The 5467-nt window shown below is 32.7% G+C and overlaps 2 long non-coding RNA genes across 2 annotated transcripts in view; both read right to left on the reverse strand.

The window, feature by feature from the left end:
* The window catches only part of LOC117114376, a 2163-nt gene extending 934 nt beyond the window's left edge, over positions 1-1229 (reverse strand). Inside the window, exons 1-3 of the long non-coding RNA XR_004446351.1 lie at positions 1076-1229; positions 566-590; positions 59-166 (exon numbers count right to left, since the gene is read on the reverse strand). This is a non-coding gene — a long non-coding RNA (uncharacterized LOC117114376). The remainder of the gene's footprint in view (positions 1-58; positions 167-565; positions 591-1075) is intronic.
* Positions 1230-1949: 720 nt separating this feature from the next.
* Positions 1950-4942, reverse strand: LOC117114400. Its single transcript, XR_004446354.1, has 4 exons — positions 4788-4942; positions 3500-3530; positions 3134-3244; positions 1950-2490 (listed from the first exon to the last, which is right to left on the reverse strand). It is a non-coding gene; the product is annotated as an uncharacterized LOC117114400 (long non-coding RNA).
* Between the last annotated feature and the right edge of the window lie 525 nt (positions 4943-5467).

Genomic DNA, 5467 nt, shown 5'->3' on the forward strand with positions numbered 1-5467 from the left:
TAGATATATATATATATCTATATATATATATATATATATATATCATATATTCACTCACAGCAATATCCGCATGTCTTGAAGCAGTCGTATACTTTTTCAGAGTTTTTCTCATTGTCACACTCGCCAGCTATGGCAGCACAATCTACGCCCTCTGTATCTTTACACACTTCACATCGAAAGCAAAAATAGAAAGATAAATTAAAGGCAATATGAAAATATCACATGCTTATCATCTAAAATTGTATGTATCTTAAAAGTTATTATAGGGGTCTGTGACCATTTTAGCACTATAATAATGTACAAGCTCCGCTCTCGAATGTATGTCGCACTGAGCCTAAAAATGTTTTAAGCACCGCGACGCTTATTTGAATTATTCTATTTGCGGTTTATCAGCCTTATTTTCAATCATTAATCAGTTAAATGATAATATAAGTCAATATTGGTGTTTTTTTTTAATATCCCAAGTCATGCTGCTTAAGACGTACAACTTAATACGTTCAATTACAATAATTAGACACATACCTTACATATACAAATTATTTTAACAATATATATATATTCTTACCTTCAACTCCATTATCGCAGTTTGACTGAGGAGAAAAAAAAAATAAAGAAATAAACAAAATAAACTAAAATAATAAATGACAGAGCTGATCATGTTTGGAACCTCACAAGTTGGGACATCAAAAATAAACATTTAAAAAATTAATTAATATGCGTTCTCCTGCACAATACTCCATAACTTTATATATATTATACCCTGTTTGCCAATGTGGAATATTTGAGGAAATAATTCTAATTAGTATCTGAGTGTTTTTGAATACAGTAAACGTGCATATTGTATCTGATGATACAGTAAATTACAATTATAAATGATGTATCAATATTTAAAAGTCTAGTCAGTGATTATTATAAAGTATATGGATTTCTATTTTAATTTACAAGCTGTCTAAAGCTAAACAATAGTGCTTTACAACAATCTATAGAAAATATAGTTTCTACAGAATTAGATCAATTATTTTTCAAATTTTTAGGAATTGCACTGAGTAAATATCACCTAAAGTACAACACTCACCATCTGGATAACGCTAAGAGCGATCATTCCGACGAGGATAAATACCAAAGTCTTCGACATCTTGTATAATTTGGAGACAATAGGAGATTTTTGGTAAACTGTAGACAAATTTTGTCAGTTTGTGAGTAGTGTCACTCAGTCCGTGGTCCATTACTTATAAAGGATATTTACTGGTCATTAAAATAATAATCTTGCCTCTCTCATTGGCTAAATCAACAATGCCCTAATACCCCAGGCGTTTATTGGAATATTGACCGATTACAATTTTTTGAGCCGCAGTATTATTGTGTAAGTAGTATAAGACTATCAAATACTGTGTTTGTAATTGTTGATAACCTATTATGACATTACTGTATTATATTATTATTTTTATTATTTTAGTTAATCATGTCCAGGCCCTGAGTGTTTAACATCGGATTTCATGGAAATGATTTATTTTTTTTGCAAAAGAGCTACATTAATCATTGATGTTGAAGTATCACTGTCGTCATTGATACAATATTATATCTGTCTCTTATACACATCTAGATGTGTATAAGAGACAGTAATTATTATATTAGGCCTAATATTTAAAATAAACTCGGTTGTACTTCCATATACATGCTAGTCAAAATTTAAACACTGATAAACCGACAGCCGAATGAGAATTAGCGAGAATATTTCAAAGGTCGTGGCATAAAACATCGAGTTAGAAAATTATCGTTATTATTTTCGTAATGTTGGGGGACTTACCTCTTACCAAGAAAAGCCCGCCACCTAGAATTCGAAACATTCCACTTCATGACAACGTCCGAAAATTAAATATTTTTTAGTTTATTGCTTTGAGATTGTTTTAGATTGAACAATGAATTAGATAATACAGTAAATTAAAGAATACTTTTAAGAAGTTTATTTTGAATCTCAACGTTGGCAAAATAACACGTTTAATAAAATAATAATCGCTTTACTTGTTCTATAGTGTGACCTTTATTACAATTTTTGAACTGTGAGAGTGCTAACAAAAAATTTAATAACTAAAATTTATTGGTTGAAAAAATCTATACGATACACTTTAGAGAACAGATCAGATGTAATTGATAAGTTTAAAATAGTGTTACTAGCGTAAGGAAGCATAATATAAATGGTAAAGGATAGCTCGTGATTATCAAAGAAGCACATCAGCCTACTGGTTACATTATAACTCGATTTTAATAGGGAAAGTTGGTAAGCCGTCGGATTCATCACAACATTAAAGTTCACAGCTCACAAAGTCTTGGCGTTTGAATTATATAACCTAAATAAACTGATACACGGCAACGCACAGTACAGCCATTGTGATTTCTTTAAAAACTAAACAGTTGATGGTGTTTCTTTAAAAATTAGTTTGGTCGTGTGAAGATGCCACTATCTTGAACAAAGAAATAATCGTCTTCAAGCTGCAAGACAATAGAAAATACATTGCTAATGCATATCTGTTAATTCAGTACATATCAGTCGAAGATAATAAAGCCAATATAACCTAGCACACGTGAACATGAAGAGCGGAAGTAATTTACATTTGAATCGGAGTTTGAGTCTGAGTTGAGTATATAGGGTCACATTGTCAATAAAAGTTTGGTATCCATAAAATTGTTACAACGTTTTCAGTGCAATCGTTACACTGCGTAGCTATCCCAACCAATCAATTAGTGTCTCCGACAACTGTCGGTGATAGCATGTAGCGATTGTATGGAAACCAGGCTTACGACACAACCAAGTACATGTGATGACTTGTTGGAGTTATGGTGGGACATTAAGGTGTTGGTTCTTTGCATAGAGTGCAATGAACACTGTTTAATTTTAATTTGGAAAACTGAGTAGGGAATTGTCTCCCGATTTACAGACCATGACGTCATTACTTGTTAAAATGTTAATTTTAAAAGGGTTATAACGTTATTTAATTACCAATTTAATGTGGATAATATATTTATTGACAGTATAATATACTTCTCCAATGGATATGATGTCAAGCTATGGAAAAATACCTTTGATATTTCATCGTAATTATTGATACAATGCTTCTGATTCTATTTCACTTACAGCAATATCCGCATGTCTTGAAGCAGTCCCAAATTTTGTCAGCATACTTTTCGTTGTCGCAATTTCCAGCTACGTCACTACAATCTACCCCTTCTGTGTCTGCACACACTTCTGCATTAACGTCAATGAAAACAGAGGATGTTATTTAAACCTAACATATTTTAGGTCTGTAATGTGCTGCGGTCCAACAAAAAATGTGATAACAGTATCTGTATAAATTGGTAGACTAATATCGAAACCTAATCAATCAAAATTTAAGATTATATTGTGAACAGCTGTAATTAAAATAATCAGGGGCATGTCTATAAACATTAAATTACATAATGAAAATATGCCTATATATTATTGAAATAGCAATTATCTTACCTGCAATTTCATTAGTTTCGGCGCAGCTGGACTGAAGATAGAATAAGAATATAGAGTAATTAAAGATAAGTGTTATAATAGTTTATAATTACCAGATGTTGTATCAAGTTGTGTGATATAAAATCATATGTATTATTTCTTATTTAGCTTGAAATTATATCTCAGTTAAGGCCATAAGGCTATACTTCATCCTTATGTTACAATGGCTACAACGCAGACACAGGAGCATTGACACAAAATACTGAGTCGTAAACTGGCATAAGCAGACGAAAATAACTTAATAGTTGCAATTGCTAAAATGAAGAAAATGAAATTACGTTATAACATATTCTTACTTAATTGATGCACGGGGTGGGGTGCAGACGCTGCGATCGTACCCACCTAAGTTGTCTTAAGAAAAATAATCGTTGTTTTGTATTGTTAATGTGAAACAGTGCCGGTAAGATTTTAAGCAATGAGAGTGCAATTTCCGGGCACCTAGAGGTCCATGTTCTCGGTATTTTCAAACCTCAGCCCCAGTGGTGGGGCTGAGGTAAAGACTCTTACGCACCCCCAACCGCCAAATCCTGCATCCGCCTTAGTTTTAATTTTTTTTAACCACAGATGCTGTTAAGAAAACTGAAAAAAAAAAATGAAAAAATAACTGTCCTTTTAGCTGCCAAAATAGAAGCCTTAGAATATTGTAGAAAGCACTATATAGGCCTATAAAATATACCTATCATTCTATAGTAGTATTTCTTGTAGTATAAATCATTACGGTATTGATTTACAAAAATCAACATTTATTGTCAATAACATAACAATTTAGGGCCTGTTGACAATGTCTACAACGTAACATCCAACGAAAGTGTATATGTATACGTAAAGAACAAATGTAAGACTATCAAAGTGAGTATATAAGAGTGCTTGTAAACCAAATTAGAACTGTTTAATAAATTTGATAGACATACACGCACACCTTACTCTTTGGTAAAAATTATGACTTAATCTTGCCTTATTGGCCCTTAACGATCAATATATCCGACAAACCCGTCAATTGTAAAAGTACTTGAGGTCGAATGAAATGTGTCATCTTTAAAAGTCTGTCTTTCTCATGAGACTAGACACAATTGGTTGTCAGTGGCATTTGGGTCGACACCGTGATGGTAGATTCATAGAGACTTGACTACCCTAGTCAATTAATGGTCAAGTTTATCACCTAAATCGATATTTTCAATATCGGCCTATAGATCCCAAAGATACATAGGCCTAATGTAAATATTTTTACAGTATAGAGTACAACACTCACCATCTGGATGACGCTGAGAGCGATCATTCCGACGAGAATAAATACCAAAGTCTTCGACATCTTGTATAGTTTGTAGATGTTATGAAGTTGTTCTTGATGAGTAGGCGAGTTTACCAGTTCGTGAGCTGTTACTAAGTCCGTGGTTTGTTACTTATAAAGATTCTGTACAAGTCATGAAACAATTTTCTCGCCTCTCATTGGCTCAATCAACGCTAAATAGGCCACATTAAGGTATTTGAATATGGTCCCGAAATAGAATGAACATGTTTTTTTTTTTCTTAGTGTAAAAATATGTGAGTAATTTAAGATTTTAATGACTACTTTATCCATTGTTGATATGTTTTTGATGACAGGATAGATTAAAGCTTTTTAGCAGAATGGAGACAGTTTGACTATATCATCATTATAGTCCTTTTTAATGAACGACTTTTATTTTTTTTATAGAACGTGTTTAATTAATAAATAAATATTGTGCCAGCAAAGCGAAAGACAGGGGCCGCGGGGGATGTGCTACCGTCCAACACCGGACGTTAGAGGGCGTAACTAAACATCAACGCCGGGACCAATCCCAACATGTCATCAGTCTGAAGAAAGCTACCTGATTGGACCAGAAACGTCACAGAGGTAATATTTATTATTATTATTATTATCGCTGTGGTGGTTCTAATAAAATAATAATT

This window comes from Anneissia japonica, unplaced genomic scaffold, assembly GCF_011630105.1.
Source record: "Anneissia japonica isolate Jap-2015-1 unplaced genomic scaffold, ASM1163010v1 scaffold1231_len1163931_cov198, whole genome shotgun sequence".
In the NCBI taxonomy this organism is placed as follows: domain Eukaryota; kingdom Metazoa; phylum Echinodermata; class Crinoidea; order Comatulida; family Comatulidae; genus Anneissia; species Anneissia japonica.